At 35.4% G+C, this 18,351-nt stretch overlaps 1 long non-coding RNA gene across 1 annotated transcript; it reads right to left on the bottom strand.

The window, feature by feature from the left end:
• Window positions 1-1,367: 1,367 nt before the first annotated feature.
• On the bottom strand, window positions 1,368-17,037 carry LOC146004250 (uncharacterized). The gene is made up of 3 exons (XR_014443906.1): window positions 16,809-17,037; window positions 8,978-9,097; window positions 1,368-2,115 (listed from the first exon to the last, which is right to left on the bottom strand). It is a non-coding gene; the product is annotated as an uncharacterized LOC146004250 (long non-coding RNA).
• Window positions 17,038-18,351: the final 1,314 nt, after the last annotated feature.

The following is an 18,351-nucleotide window of genomic DNA, read 5'->3' on the forward strand; positions in this document are numbered from 1 at the left end:
ATATCAAATCAGGCTAGAATTTCACGAGAAATGCAATGGTGAAGGTTTCTTCGACGTATCTTTAAGCAGTAAAAAGTTATGGCTGAATTCTTGTACCAATTTGCTTCTTTCCAAGGTGTTAGAAAAATGTCTTAAAATTTGTTTAGCGCGTCGGTAACGTATCGAGATCGGTCTTTTTTTAACACCTCGAAAAGAAGCAAATTGGTACAGGAATTCAGTTATAACTTTTTATTGGTTAAAGATACATTGAAGAAACCTTTAACTTTGCATTTCTCGTGAAATTCTAGCCTGATTTGATATATCATATCACCCCTTTCCATTTAAAATTCTGAAGTTGAATTCAAGATGGCGGACATCAAGATGGCCGCTGATCGCGCGGGTGGCGTCAATATGGTTCCCCCTTGGCCTGTCAACGATTGGTCTTCACCATTTCCACGTTGCGCGCCGCAGTGGCCTTGTACCGGGGGTGTTAAATGACTTTTTGAGCCACCCTGTACATATGAAATCAAAAGAAATGGCTCACCTTTTTTGTTGCAACAAGATCTCCTCATCGCAACATTTTTGTGGAGGGGAAATTTGAGAAGAAGATAGTTGGTGGAAGGAACCCCCTCCTGATTCTCCGTGGCATTTTGCACTATAGATCTACATTTAAATATTTCATAGTTCCATTCATAGTCCCTCCCCTGACTCATTGCAATGCGATCAAAGACCGGCAATTGCTTCAACTAAACAAGAAGATCGTCCACAGCGACAGATGTCCTATGAGGGCACCCCTGACTTTGCGAAGGCAACAACACATAAACAATAATCACCCAGGACAACGTTTACCATAACAAAGAAAAATCATGTTCACCCATCGGATTACATAACCGCTAATAGAACAAAGAAGCTCAACTGAAATAAAAAGACGTGTGTTCTGCTGAATTTCGACTCTCTTCTTGTTCACTATTCCAATCAATGGAAGACTCTTTAATCCATTTGCTTACGGGCGTACTGACCGGTCGAGCAAGGATTAAATTGATTCTGGACCCAACTGAAGCATTAACAAAGCACTACATTTCTTACATCTCTATGAGGAGCACCAGCAAGAACGTAGGTTCCAAAAGTCGTTTTATAATTACAAAGAACTAATAAAATGTGGGAGGGCAGCGATAGAGGAACAATGAAAGGAGAGACTAAAAGGCGTCTTCAACATTATTTTGGACAATATAATCCATAAAATGTAAGTTACTAATTAGTTTTGGTTAATTTCCAGCAACAGTTGAACAATTGACTAAGTATTCTCATGACTACAAATAACACAGTAAACAAAGAGATAACAGTATAAACATACATTATTATTAAGTTTCTTTTACATCACACTTCACATAGACGGTTTTCTGATCACCAAAAGCAAAATCTTGTTTAATAGAATGAACATCGAACGAACACGATGCCGTCTTCTGACGTATAATTTTCTCCCGATCCGCAACAGAAAATATTTCAATGTCTTTACTTACGAACTTGTTTTCATCGTCCCCTAATATATACACTTCAGCCTTAAATTTCCTTGCATCCTGTCTTGAGCCAAGAATGAACAAAAGTACAACAATGTTCTCCAAACATAAAAATACACTAATGACAAACCCTCTCGTACGCCATTTGAACACCATACCGGTGTGAGGCTCTTCTCGTTCCAACTGTAAAGTCAGAATTGGCATGCTATTACTTTTCTCATATTTCAGATTATGTTTTTGTCTGAAGTGGTATTCCAACTTACTTGGATTCATCTCATCATTGCAGTCAGTGACTGGGCAACGAACCAATCTAAACTCACACTCCGCTTCATGAATTTCTCGTAACTTCCTGCTCAGTCTTACATTACATCCATTTTCCCCATATCTGCATTTCATAGGCAAAGCATAGAATAACCGGAAATAAGCAGGACTCGGCTCAAATTTCAAAACATGACCACATCTGCAAAATAGATCCTTATCTTTGCACATTCCACAAACTGGGTGGCCTGAAAGGCACTCATAAATTGGAATATTGTCCGGAATTCTTTCGCAACATTTGCACAACAGACACTTTTCTAATTCGTCATATCCGATTACCTCATTCATAACAGATTCCATTCTGAAAGAAGAAAGAGAGTAATACCTATTAATTCATACGCTAATTAAGGTTATTTCTCTTTTAGTCTACGGTTATTACAATCCTAAAAACACAGTTTTTCGTTGTGACGTTATGGGAAATGGTTCGATGGTTTCCTGTACGTGCAAATTACAATTACTTTATATTTGATGGCAAAATTTATCAGCAAAGTAATGGTCAATCAATGGGAAACCCAGTATCCGGAATCAACTCCAGCATTTTCCTTCATTTCATTAGAATCTCCAATTATTAATCAAATAGGTGCAGATATCATACTCTACATCAAATATGTAGATGATGTGCTAATTATTGCTAAAAATGAGAGCACCATCATTGGAGTAATTAAATTGTTGAATGAATCGCATCCTCACATAAAATTCACTTGTGAACCCATGAATAACAATGTCATTTCTTTTCTGGATCCGAAAAGCAAGACAACTGACAACAATTGAAACATCAGTCCATAGCAAAAGAAAATAGCAGGGAGGAAAATACATTCATGCCAATTCAGAACATCTCGTATAACAATGGACAATATATTTTTATTTTTTTTCCTGAGAGCACAAAAACTATGTTCTAATATTAAGGATATAAAAAATTAAGAAGAAAAGCTTTTTAATATTAAAACTAACTAACTAACTCCCTAGCCTTCTTAAACCCGAAGGTTCATGGCTGCAGCAACACAGGCCTTCCATCTGTCCCTATCTTGAGCAAGTTCTATATACTCTTTTCCATCCCTACCGATTTCCCTTAGGTCCATCTCAACGTTGTCCCTCCATCTTCGTCTTGGCCTTCCTACAGGTCTCTTACCATCAGGTTTCCCAACAAGAATACTGTAAACTCCTCTTTCCTCTCCCATTCGTGCCACATGGCCTGCCCACCTAAGTCTTCTTGATTTATAATAATAATAATAATCCTTAGCGCGACAGCACATGAAGGGCCTTGGCTTACCTACCAACTGCCGGTCTCCCTCCCACACTTTCCTTCGTCACCTCTACGCGTGGAGATCTTCAACCAGTATTGGAATAGTCGGGGGGTCAGCCCGACGTATCCCCAGCCGTTATAGTAGGTCGTCTCGACCGGATTACGCTCACTCACTCGGAGCTCCCCAATTTCCTCACGATGGTGGGTTGCCACCGGCCCTATACGTAGGCCGAATAAATTCCGAACCTACGCCGTCCCGCAGCGAACGATCTCAAGACGAGTGAACGCCTTAACCCGCTCGACTACGGAGGAGGACCTTCTTGATTTAATTATTCTAATAATATCTGGACATGAATACAAATTATGTAGTTCTAAATTATGTAACCTTCTCCACTCACCTGTCTCCTCATCCCTTTTAGGTCCAAAGATTTTCCCAAGGATCTTATTTTCACATACTCTCAATTTATGTTCCTCTTTCAATGTAAGGGACCAAGTTTCACACCCATATAATACTACAGGCAAAATTACTGTTTTGTATATTTTAACTTTTAGTTTCTTAGATATTAAACGAGAAGACAAAAGTTTATGAAGAGAGAAGTAACATGCATTTCCTGAATTAAGCCTACTTTTTATTTCCTCTTTAATATCATTTTCATTTGTTAATATTACTCCTAAGTATTTGAATTTGGAAACTGGTTCAAACGAGTTGTTATCAATAATTAGATTTTGATTAATACCTAACACTTGGTTTCGGCCTGTAAGCATATATTTAGTTTTCTCTTTGTTAACTTCCAAACCTATCTCTTTAGCAGTTTTGAAAAATATTTTAGCATTATTCTTAATTGTATTCACATCATCCCCCAGTAAGTCTACATCATCTGCATATGCTAACAACTGAGTCACACCATAACAGCATATTCTAAGGCAAAATTAAAGAGCATTGGAGATAATGCATCTCCTTGTTTTAACCCATCATGAATTGTAAATTTGTCAGACACATTAATACCCACACGAATTTTACTTTCTGTTTCACTGGTGCATATTTTTATCATACTAACAAGCTTCTTAGGTATTCCAAACTCTACTAATATATTATATAATTTATCTCTTTTGACCGAATCATATGCTTTTTTTTAAATCAATGAATAGCTGATGGACATTTTGATTATATTCCCACTTTTTTCCAAGTGTCTGTCTGATGTGAAAAATTTGATCTGTAGTTGATCTGTTACGTTTAAATCCACATTGATAATCACCTATAATTTCATTAGCATATGGGGTTAATCTTGTTAAAAGAATGTTTGATAATATTTTATATGTTGTTGAGAGTAGAGAAATTCCACGGTAATTATTGCAGTTCATTTTATCACCTTTTTTAAACACAGGAACAATTATGGATTCTTTCCACTGTTAAGGGATTTCTTCTTTATTCCATATTAAACAAATTAATTTATGAATTTGACATATTAATGAATTTCCACCATATTTAATTAACACAGCTAGTATTTAATCACTGCCAGGTGCTTTGTTATTTTTTAGCCATTTAATAGCATCCTTAACTTCAGTCAAGTTAGGTTCTGGAACTAAAGGTTCTGCTGTGTGGACTTCATTTACTTCTGATTTATCTCCTACATGGACATTTAAAAGGTCATTAAAGTAGTTCTTCCATCTATTTAGAATATAGCTTGGGTCAGCTAGAAAATCACCGTCTTTACCTTTTATCAAGTTTACTTTAGGTTGCCACCCCTTTCTAAACTCATTTACACCTTTATATAAATCTCTGATATTTTTATTTTTGCTGTTTGTTTCAATTTCGTTAATTTTGCTTTTCAAGTAATCTCTTTTTTTACTTCTAAACGTGCGGTTAACTTCTCGCTTTATTCTATTATAATTGTTTAGATTTGTATCATCAGAGTTATTTAACCACTTAAGTCTAGCCTGATTTCTTATTTCTATTAGATTATGACATTCATTATCAAACCATGGCTTACTTTTTCTCGGTTTATGGTATCCTATACTTTCTTTAGCTGCTGATTCTATTGCATTACGTATGTGCTCCCAATTCTTATTTACGTCTGTTTCATTTATATTTTCATCATCATTTAAATCCTGCAAAACATCAAATCTATTTGACAGTTTAATTTGGTAATCTTTCTTAATTCTGTCATCAGCAAACTTTCATCAAAACTGTATCAAATTTTATAACTTTTAGATTTTGTTGCTTATGATTTATCACTGAGAGTCTTTCTCTTAATTTAGCAATTACTAAATAATGGTCACTGGCACAGTCAGCACCTCTATGTGTACGAACGTCAATTATACTAGTATGCCTTCTCTTATCAATGAGAATATGATCTATCTGATTATGAGTTTTACCATCTGGAGAAGACCAGGTATATTTATGGATATCTTTATGTTTAAAAGTGGTACTTTTCACAATTAAATTCTTTGAGGTTGCAAAAGTAATCAATCTTATACCATTATCATTACTTAATTCATGAAGACTTTCTTTACCAATCGTGGGTTTAAATGTCTCTTCTTTGCCAATCTGTGCATTACAGTCACCTAACTGAATTTTCATATCATACTGAGAAAATTTATCAAAGACCTGTTCTAACTCTGTATAAAAATCATCTTTAGTATTATCATCTTTATCTTCCGTTGGTGCATGTATGTTTATTAAAATAATTTTACACCACCTACCCTGTAAAACTGCATATGATATCCTATCATTAATAAATTCTACTGTTTTAAGAGCCGAGATAATTCTATTATTTATGAAAAAGCCTGTTCCAAAATTATGATTTTCAGTACCACCATAAAAAGAAGTATAATTTTTAGTTTTACAATTCCCTTCTCCTGGCCACCTAACTTCCTGGACAGCTACTACATCTAATTTATACTTAACTATCTCATTAACTGTACACTGAAATGCCCCAGGCCGGTAAAGGCTCAGAACATTCCAGGTGCCTAATTTAATATCCTTATTCCTAATGTAGATCTTATCCTCAGTCCAGGGACCTCCCAAAGTAGTCCCCACCCGGAGATCCGAACGGGGGACTATTTTACCTCCGGAATGTTTTACCTTGGGAACATCCATGGCCTTATATTGCTGTTTCTTGACATTTTTTTTACAGTGCAGAGTTGTCAGCTCTACGCCTAACCCCCAATATGAATGGAGGAACTACTACACAAGACAAACACAAACACATTAGACAGCACAATTACTACACAAGACGAACACAAACACATTAGACAGAACAAGTACTACATAAGACACACACAAACACATCACAACTATAACACAATATAAACACAAACACACCACAACTACTACACAATATAAACATAAACAAACTACACACCACAACTACTACACAAGACAAACACAAACAAATTAGACAGCACAACTATTACGCAAGACAAAACAAACATACTAGACAGCACAACTACTACACAAACATACTAGACAGCACAACTAGTAATAAATAAATAAATAATAAATAAAAAAAATTAAAAAAGTCAATGAAGACGAAAGTCCCTGACATTTCCCGCTTCATTTCTTTTTTTGCGAAAATCTGTTCTTTATCACAATTGATGTGAAAAACTGATTAATGGTGCAGCTTAAATAATAATCAAAAAATAAACTTGATTACTCCTTATAAGAGATATGTGAAAGTAATTCCATTGCACCAAATACTATCTGGGCCCTTTACATAGACTGTACTCCACGAGAATTAAATCATTTTTTTCTTGATGGATAGATTTCAAAATTTTATGTGACATAAAATGGGTTTCAGGCCACGGAAATGACAAATAACCACGATATTTTATCATCATAAAGACTACTTTCATAATTTATTTTATTTGTAAAGAACAATCATATACACACTAAAAAAAAAGTGTGCAAATGTTCCCAACGTTAAATCGCCCCCTCCACAGATCGTGACTCAAGAATGGCAACTCAATGGCATGTAGAAAACCTGCACGAAAACAAATGTAAGTCTCTAAGTATTGCTTATATCACAAATTATGTTAATTACACTGAGGAACAATTAAATTTGCCGCGACCGGAAAACAACCTATTTCTATGTTTTTTGACTTGCTGAACACGAAAATGATTTTCTTTTTCCTCCACCACGTCTAGTTTTTGAAATAACACAAAATTGAAGTAAAGGTGACAGGGTTTTTTTCGCCATATGATATACAGGGATTCTTCAAGAGAACACGTGTGGCTGTTTTTCCTGCGTAATATGAAGAAAGCATTGTAACGACAACAAAAAAGGGCAAACATTGTTTATTTTTGACCAGATAAGATAAGAGTAGAGAAAAGTCTGTTAAAGAGGCAAGGTGACTTATTGTACTGTCTCTTTATCAGTTGCGTTCTGTTCGCTGGAAGTGTAGGTTGTGTGCTTCATTGCGATTGTTTCGTGTGGTATTTGAAAATAGTGCAGTGATGCCTCGTAACTGTGTAAATTCACCCAATTTTATTATTATTATTATCCCTACTAATTAAATTACAATTTTATTGAAATTTTCCCACTGCATAAGGAAAGTAATACAATGGAACTTCACCTTACTTGGAATTCAAACCTCGTGGCACATTATGTTAACTACTAGACCATAGAGACTATTATTTCTATCACAGGATGGCCACTCTAGGACCATGAAAAAATTCGAGTATAATTCCAGATTTTCAAGGTGAACTTTCCAAACATTCAAGGGTACAAGCAGATGTTTTCTCTATTTCAACCTTATGTATTACCACCTCTCACCACCCACATACACACAAATATATTAATAGGGAGCGGAAGTTGATGATCTAAAAAATATAGGTATATGACCTATAGAATGTCCTAAAAAATGGGGGATAATGACATAAAAAAATGCAAAAAATGACCATTACATTTGTTAGTTTCAGGTTAAAAATTGAAATGAGGAAATTGAACAAAATGCAATTTTGCTTTCAAAAAAAAAACACACAACAAAGACTGTCACCAGTTCAGCATTTCTTTTGCTCGTAAATTGCAATCCTGCGAGATATATATAGGTCTATTTTCACCTTGGTGGAAAAAAGACTCCAAAATATTACCAAAATGAAAGAAGTGACAAAATATGACGAAACAATACACCGAATATTGCGAAAAATGACTGAAAAATGCCGAAAATTGGGGAAAATGACCTAAAACCTGAAAATTGGCAAAAAAAATGCAAAAAATGCAATATAGAATTACCTTTTTTGGGTTCTAGAGGAAGTGTAATATTGTGTATATTTAATAGGCATCGTGTCCGAGATGTCAGAAAAAAGATGACATTTCATCAACTTCCGCTCCCTATATATTAGGGATGGGCCGATATGAAATTTTGGCCGATACCGATAAAGTACCGATATAAAATTTACCAATACCCATAACCGATCTACCGATGCGATATAAAATTAGAAATGGTCCTTGAAGAACCTGAAATGTTCATTACACTCATTAAGGTTCATTGATCTTCTTAATAAATGTGTGTTTCGAGGTGACTGCAGTGCAAAAGAAGTTGAATATTTAGACAATTACTTTTCTAAAAAGTAGGGCATCGAGATTATCCATAAAAATTACAATAAAATGACAGAATTTTGCACTAAATTATAAGATATTTATCGATATATCGGATCGGTAAAATAATCTGTAATTGTACCGATACACCGATATGCCTATATCGGCCAATACCGATAGAGTGCGATTCCAATGGGGATTGGATTAATAAAAGTTGCAATTTATCACATCTACCGAGAAAAATTCATGCAGAATGCACACGTTATTCTCGGAGAAAATACTTCACGCATAATTCCTGGAGAATAGTCACCCTGTATCATTCAATGCTCCTTCGCAGTAATAAACCCAATCATTACAAAAAAATTACTTGTAAAGCATACCTTGTTGTTTCAAGTACTGGAACAATGTAGCAAGATGCTGTAGTTGGTTCCCACAGTGCGCAAGGAGCTGGTACGAATTATTGTCAAGTTTTTGCCCAGAGAAGTCAAACAGAGGAACGCCTGCAAGAAAATATATGCTTAGACAAAATTATCATTAGCTTAACTGATTAAAGCCCTTCAAAAATAATACATTTGTACATATCCTTATTCTATCACCAGCTCCCCTTAATGTTCACAGACAACTAGTTCCAGAAAAATCTTACACATACGTTCATTTGTTTTATATAATTCAAGTGCTTAACAGACTTGATGTTAGTGATCTAAATGTACATATTTGCACCGATTCAGATATTTTGCGATGTAGGGTAGATAACAATACACTTAACTGACAAATACAACTACTGCATTTATATGTTTGTACAAAATTCCAAGAATGACAATTTTTATTCACTGAACAATCTTAAGACTTTACCTTTGTATATAAATCTTGATGCAATCAATGTAAATATATACAATTTCAATAAAGTTAATTACAAATATGAATATTTCTATCTTGCTTCTTTGAAACAACACAACTTTTGAAGATTTTTTTTTATATTGTGAGTCAAAAAATAACAGTTATAAATGTGAATTCAAAATATATGCTTGTCCTTATATACAAATTTGCTATTAAACATCTAATTTATTTAAACTGGTTCAAATTACAATTCCAGACACATTTAATTACATTAAATGAATAAACTTTTGAGTAATCAAGGTACATATTTTTGGTTAATATAGCAAAAGAAAATGGTTTTCACACTAACAGAATAAACCAAATCAAAAAAAGTCACAAGGAAACTAAAGGAAAAGATAAATACGGACAAAGATAAGAAATCTGTTGAAAATAAATTTGCTTGCATTCCATTCCACAAAAGATTCTCACATAAAATAGCAAAATTTTTAGAAGATTTAATTTCACCAAGAAGTTTAGAATGTACATTTAATGAATACAAAACCAGAGGAATATACGAGTACAATATAAGTTGTTCATGTTCAAAGGATTATTGATTGATTTATTTGTTGTTTTAAGTCCACTTTATGCACAGCAAGGCTAATCGGGACTAGACCTACAGTTTAAAGTGGGATCCGAACCACTTGTGCCTCCACCGGGTTTCGAACCCTGGACCCCTTGTCCAAAGGATTATGTAGGACAAAGAGCAAGGAAAATGGCAATAAGATGGCACGAACACGATTTGGACATTATAAATTTAAACCCAAGAACAGGTTTGTCAGCTCATATCATCGAAGAGAAGCATTTGATTAAAAAGAGAATGGTTTTAAAGAGATTGATGGGAAACATACAGTTGAATGTCTGGGAAGCTTCGTCCATTGCAGAAGAACACTGGAATAAATTAAATAATGAAAATGGCAACATAGACCCACTATGGTGTTTTCTTTTTCAGAAGTGGAGTAAGCCACCGTCTTTAAAATTTAATGTAACGGAAAACATCAAGGAACTCTGTGAAAGCAATGATGGTTTTGAATTGCCTGATGATATTTCGGATTCATAATTTTTAAATAAAAAATAATGTGATCACAATTTTCATCTGAAAAAAAAAAAATAAAACAGACTGCTGGTTTTCACAGTTAGATTGCTGTATTACAACAATGTAACATTGACAACATCCATTATATAACTGATTCTTTTTTGTTTTAAAAAAATTAACCATTGCTGTAGTTTAGAAACGGATATTTAGGTGCTAAAAATAATGATTTAGGTGCTTATAGGTAATAAATTAATGGACATAATTATTAATTAATAATAAATTTATGAAATTGGTTTTATATGCAATTTGTATACAAAAGTTACTATTTTTAGTGCAATGAATACTATTCTTTGATTATAGAAAATATACATTTTGTCCAATGTTAAAACTTGATCAATCAAACTGCTTCTGATTCCCAAGGCAAGTTTGGGACTTGCCGAGGCGTCGTCGCTTTGTAACGAAGATGTCATATGTTCGATATCCGTTGGAGGCACATAGTGTCCCACTGTAAACTGTAAGCCAAATCCAGAGTAGTCTAGGTGTGCATAAAGTGTGCTCAAAGAACTCAACTTCAAAACTCAAACCGCAAGCAGGTTCGCAGTGGTCTTCTCTCCTTTATGAACAGCCTCTATACCAGGGCAGTTGTAGTTTCCAGAGCAAATCCTGCCCTTTCACCTAACTGTTGTGTCAAAGGGGTTAATAGGCGACGTAATTGGTCACTTGCAGGGTTGCATTTCCTGCTCCTCACAGCAGGCACTCAAAACAGCCAATCAGATGGAGGCATTCTTTGGAATCTTTACGCACTCTTACACTGTTGGAGGCCGGGAATAATGCCCGCCCTGTTTTAACAACTGAATGATTTTGTAGCTACGATTCCGTCCCCAAAAAGCCCGCATTTCTGTTTGGTTCGCCAATGGTCCATTTAATACAGCGTTTAACAACGAAGAACGCCTCATCCAGTCAGTTCACACCACATTTTCCCAATTTCGTGATGCAAGCTGGAAGATGGCGGAAATTTGTACAGACGTTGCTGTTGCATTGCTTCTTTGGCATCGGGTTCATTCAGGGTCTAAAAGTTCAAGAATCTCAAACCTTTGTGATGGAAATTAAGGGTCGTTCTTAATATAAGTTAATTTTAAAGTTAAGCGAATGGTTTAAAGGGCGGTTTTCAAGACAAAATAGGGCTTTTAGGCATTTATAGTTCATTTAGGCATTTTTAGGTCCTATAGAATTTCAGTAGAGGGGTGCTGTACATTAAACGCAAAGATCTCTAAATAGCATGCGTCTAGGACGTGGCAAAAACAAAATAGGTACTAGAAATCCGTTCCCTAGATATAACTGTATCTCTAATCAAACTAAAAATAAATGTCTGATAAAGGGAGCTTGTGTTCTCCTGAAACGTCAAAACGAAAAACTGTGTTTTATGCTTGTAATAACCGTAGACTACAAGATAAATAATTCTACAATCCAATCAATGCGTACATACAAGGAAAAAAATCTAAATTAAGGTATTTTTCAATTCGTTGCATGAAACAGTTACCACGTCACAAAAAAGTAACACTTTTATACTCCCTCTGTCCCATAATTATAGTCCGGTATGCCAAAATGGTAGTACAGGAATGACAGACGAAGAGGCAGATGGAAAGCCCAATTTGTACTGATCCTTGAGTAGTAAAGTTGTATGACTCCTTCCCTTGTTTCATGTTCTTCTTCTGTATACACCAATGTCACAGTTTGAATATCAGGCAATTATTATGAGACAACAAACAAAGGTGTACCGGACAATAATTATGGGACAGAGGGAGTAGATCTTTTCTACTTTTATGGCGGGCGTCCTATGCATGTTGGGTTCATACAACCGGTTGCTAGGGTGGTTGCTAAGGGTTCAACATAACGAAATGCTATTCCGCGTTTCAGTTTGGAAAGTTGAGCCGAAAACATTGAAGAAGGGAGAGTTAGTACACAAGGAAAACTACTTGCAGAGCTTTAGATACGTAAGATAAGAAGGTGTCATCGAAGGAAGGGTGCAACGAAGCATGAAAGAAAAATAATATGATATTAAGGTAAGTGCTACTCAGATGATGTCGCACACGTTACTGCGAAATGCCTACAGCACTTTTCTTAATAATAACTTTGTGTGTGAGCAAGGAGTTGTTAATGTGAAGCAGATTTAATATTATTTAACCAATGTGGCCTCTATTGCTTTGCTACGAAGTTTTCAGGAGGACAAAAGGGCCGTTTCCTCTATTCGTAATTATTATGTCGTTCTTATTCCAACTTATCAGGTTCTTTATGCAAAAAAAAAAAAAAAAATCAATGAAAACGATTTGTTGTAATTAATAATGGTCTGAAAAGCTAAAAACATCTTCAGGTCGATCAGAATTGACCAACAGATGGACAAGTTCATGTAATTACTGTAATTTATTTTTCATGAGATTACAAAAAAAAAAAAATGAAATTCTCAAAACACAAATATCAGCAGTGCTGATAACTTTCATTTAGTATTCTAAATTTCCTGGTTTCGAAGTTAAAATTAGCTAGTTATCTTTATCAGATTATCAGAGGAAATACCTCTTTGGAATTTCCAGCGACATGTGGAGGGGGTGTGTGATTCACATCCCTGCCACCATTTGAGGCATAAACCACTGACTTCAAGTAGCCAGTTGAGAAAGTAGTGTTGTGTAGACATCGTGCGCAATGCGAAAAGAGAAATCTTCAAAATTGTTTCTCCTGATGCAGTGGATTGCTGGTGATGGAAGCCTATCAATTAACGGAGAAAATGTCTTCTGTAAAGTCTGCGCTAAACAAGTAAGTATTTCGTAATTTTGTTTCTTTCTTTTAGGTAAGAGAAGGAGTTAATTATTATTTTTCCTGCTAACTAGCAAATTTGGAAAATTTACCAAAGTTGTATAATAGATTTACGTAAATGTGGTTCAAATATTGCCAGGCCCTCTCTAACAAATTCACATGATTGAGACAGATTTTTTTTCATTGAAGATTTATTTATTTTTGACCGCATTTGTGTTATTGGGGCAAAGTCAAAACTTTCTTCCCACAAGGGTATACTTTTTAACTTCACTCTAACGCCAGGGTTGGAACTAATGGTAGAATTAGAGAAAAATTACCCTCTCTCAAATGTTAGTGTAGGGTTCTCGCATTTAAAAATAGAATTTGAACTTGGGACTGTCAAGCATTTTGATGGATTTATGTTGTTGTTTTTTTCAAATTTCAGATACGATGTGAAAAGAAATTCCAAATAGTGCAGCGTACAAAAACTGATACACACACCAGAAACAAACAAAAGGCTATCTCGTTGGAATTCTTCCAATCAGTGACAACCCAAATTCCTCCAGGGGCAGTTGGAGCAGCAGTTATTTAAAAGACAGAATCAATTGTTACAAAAAATCCAGCATTAAAATTTGTATCACATGATAGTCAGGTGCTTCGAGTCCGTGTCGCTTGCGCCGAGTCATTTGCGCCAAGGCTTCTTATCGGTTCATTTCCGCCGCGACATATGTCAAGACCTTCCTTGATGGGTTTTCCCACAATCCAGAGTGTCATCACCGCCGCGCGCACGTGTGTTTATGACGTTGCCCAGCTCCAACTGTGTTTATCTTCCATTGAAAAGGAAGGTGATTGGTAAGTGAATGTAAGATGAAAGTATACATGAGAGATATACATTGGGAAATTAGTATTTATGTAAAACTGAGACTTGAGAGAGACGATAAGATGGCTGAGAATATGGAAATGATAGAAACAACGCGTGCAATGCCTTCGAGTATTTGCATACCTACAAGAATATAACGTTATAAAATAACGTTTGTATTGTTTGTTGTGAAAGTGTATCGAAATATTGTGTTATATATACGTAGCTATTACGTATGTAATGTTTGCAAAAAATTACACTGTATTTATAATGTTTTTGACGATTTTATGTAGTGTATAATAATTAAGTGTAATAGACTGGCACATTTATGTTGCTTCCAAAGTGTACATTTACGTAGTACTTGTAGAATGTTTTCAATATTTTAACAATACTGTATTTACAATGATTTTTTTACGATTAACGATAAATGATTAATAGTTAAAAGGCTCGTACTGATTTATGTATTTTCTGTTGTGGAATAAAATTGATACATGTAATCCTGTGTAACGTCTTTTGAAATAAGTAAAGAAAAGTCATATTTGACTCTCTGGATAGGTTTAACATTTCAGTGTAAACACAGCTGTGCATCGTCATAAAACACGTTTGATTTTATGTTTTAAGTCCACTTTATGCACTATGCACCGTGTGCCCATAAACACACATGCGCGCGGCGGTGATGACACTCTGGATTGTGGGAAAACCAGCCGAGGAAGGTCTTGACATATGTCACGGCGGAAATAAACCGATAAGAAGCCTCCGCGCAAACGACACGACACCAGATGCTTCAAGGAAAAGGGAATCAAGACTTTCCAGATTTCTCAGCAAGTGATATTTGTTCCTTAAAATATTGCCCTAAAACAGGTTGTGAGACGGAAAGAACATTCTCGGTGTACAAAAATGTGTTAAGTGACAAGCCAAGAAAAAAATTGCTACAAAATCTTGAAAAATACATAGTTGTGCGTTGCAACTCTAAAGGTCAGTAACTTTAATTTGGAGTCCAAATGTTGTTTCAGCGTAAATAGAGGTACAATTCAGCGTTTTACAATTTCTTGTATCACATGTCAAATTGAGTCCAATTGTTGATTTATATAAATAGACGTAGAGTTTCTATGTTAAATTTTTACATACATCAATATCTTATGCCACTGTAACTCATTCACATTTGTACTTGCAATAAACGTGATCATTTAAAGGCGGAATTTGTTATTGCATATTTTAAGGCATATTATTGTGATTTTTAGTGCATAGTTGCATGCATATTTTGACGTTTTTTAGTGCATATCAATCCGAACACTTCATCATCTGGAAACTACTCCTATAGGAAGACAAGTTTTATCTTAGAGAACAAACGTATGTTCATTTCTTTTCGGAAGTAGTAGGCTCTCACATGACGTTAAATTTTGACATTTACCCCTCCCAGTTAATACAGAAGATTGAACATTTACACCAAAATTTTCATTCAGAAAGCCACTTATGCACACTAAAAATTCCCATAACAGCACAAAGAATGGGTTTTAAACTTCCCGGCGGAAAAAAAATATTACTTTGAAAAATATTATCCGTAATATTTGTCAGTTACAGTAAAACTCGTTACATTTTTTTAAAGAACTTGTAAAAAAAGTGAAAATCCATAGATAGTGGTAGCGTCATAGCCTTGTAATCAAGGGGTCCCAGGTTCGATTTCCGGTGGAGTCACATTGTGGTTCGGATCCCACTTTAAACTGTAGGTCCAATCCCGATTAGCCTTTCTGTGCATAAAGTGGACTTAAAACACTACCTCAATCAATCAATCAAAATCCATAGATTAAGTTAAAATCTCGCATGTTACGTTGAACGGAAATTTGATGTTGCCCATTCAATTAACTTTTCCAAATATTAGTTAACCAGATATACAGACATTCTGTCTAGCTGTGCAATCTGAATGTTAAAAACAATTTCTACAACCTTGCAGCAAAAGCGAAAGAAATTGGTACAAGGGCAAAGATTCATTTCTGTCAATAAAGAGCAAACCTAAATCACTTGCTATTGTAATTTCGACCCTATGAACTTTACTGAACGAAAGAAATTAAATAAATTGAATCTTTCCGTTGTTAGTAAGATCTGTAACAATAACTTAAGTTTAAACATAAACATTTAGATCTTTGCATTCCGTTGGAAAAGTAACATTTTAAATATTTCCTTAGACTGTGTTTAACACACTCTGTTAATCAAATTGTGAAGAATACCAGTGAATTGTGAAACGTAGTTAACATTATCAATTTTAATATATGAAAATTAAGAACACTGAAGCTTCACAAAGACAGAAAGATAATAATAAAAACAATCACATAAAACATTTTAATGAAACTAAACTCATTCGTATTGAGCCCTAAGCTTCATATCAACTCGATGAAAAAATGTGCTTCTTGTGTGAAATCGTTTGTTTGAACGATTATATATTTAAATAATATATATATATATATATATATATATATATAATTTTACACAGAAATATTCCATCCAAGTACTTGTTACAGAGCGTAATTGCATAAAAGTTATTACTCTGTTTTTTCTACATTTAGAACTTTTAATTAAACAAGTGATCGTTAGCCAAATAAATGTTATCGACAAATCGCCGGTTCTTTACAAACAAACTGCAAAAATACATTATACTTACCTACTTTGATGACAAAGGCTTCTGTTCACATCAGCATATTCATGAACACAAACAGATGAGAAGTAAGTTTTGTTAACATAATAATATGACAAAAAGTTCAACACTTAAGCAGTCTTCCCAAATTTATCTAGTTACGGACTCCCATCTTGAAGCTCCTCACACGCTACAACGACGTGTTTTCCTCGTAAAATTGATTTTGAGTTCCCCTACACGTATTAAAGCAGCCTATTTAAACTAACTGTAACTCCGTTGTTACCAAGGTTGATACATGGAGCGGTGCAGCTGCGGCCACTGCGGGACTTGTACGGATTGGCCAACGCTGATGACGTCACCTGTTGAACAGATACTATTTCGCCCAATTAACCATATTCATGGCACATGGAAATACATCTTTCTCAAAGATCTGTGTGTCCAAATATTAATATTAATCTGCAAGCAAATCTCAATAGGTGCTGTATTGCATGTTTATGTACCTTCTGCCTCTTGAAATTAATCGCGACAATGAATATGAATAGCGATCAGATAAAATCATTGACTGGTCATTGACAGGTGTTCTACCTGTACCAAGGCCGTGGTCGTAAAGCAGGAACTTGCGATGCAGGGGCGTCGCCTCTGGGTGCACGAAGGTGGGCTCTAGCCTACCCTGAAATAGTCTCAGTACACTCATCTGCCCACACAAATAGAATAAATGCATGATATGTGTTTTCGTTCCGCACCGTAAAGGACCAAAACTGAATGTAGAACCTGTCCCGCTGTGAAGGACCAGAAATGAATGATGATCCGAACCGGTAGGATCTAAATGTAAATGAAATTGTATGTTACCACTTACATCTCTCTGGTATGGATTGTGTCGCTACAGGGCAAAGTTCACCGCGATCTTCTTGGGAGTTGTAAAGAAAACACAGGCACACACATTGAAAACTATAACTATGTATTATAAGGTATATACACATAACACTTGACTACACTTCCCATGCACTCCTGTCTAGGGAAAACTGTTTACACGAAGTTGCAGCTGGTGTTAAAACAACGCGCCACTAATGAAACGTAGCCACGTTAGGCTTACGGTATCCATAATTGTCCGCGACGGTTTCTGGCTGTGTCCCGAGTGGCTTCTCTACGCACACTGGCTGGAAGTAACTACCGCGCTCAGAATGAATTAGCGATTGGGAGTGCAGGTTACTTAAGGCATTTGATATACACAAATAAACAATTGAAGCTCTATGCAATATAAAATATATAAAGATAGAATAAACGTGGTTAGTTTTATAGATAAATCTCCAACATACTCTCTCCCCCCCGTTGGAATGTTCACATCCAACCTAACACTAGGGGATATATAGTCAATGTTTTAGCTCATGGAGCGTCTTATTCCCAATGTGGTAAAGGCACAATTTTGATTAATGCTCTCTAGACTCCGTCTCTAGTACGCACGGTGACTACGCGTACTAGGTTATCCCTTCCCGATGACGCCGACTCTCCAGGAGAGTGGTGGGAGATTGTCCTCCTTCAATAGCACTGGTGTGCCAGGCTTCAAATTAGA

This window comes from Lepisma saccharinum, chromosome 21 (assembly GCF_977018435.1).
Source record: "Lepisma saccharinum chromosome 21, izLepSacc3.1, whole genome shotgun sequence".
Lineage (NCBI taxonomy): Eukaryota > Metazoa > Arthropoda > Insecta > Zygentoma > Lepismatidae > Lepisma > Lepisma saccharinum.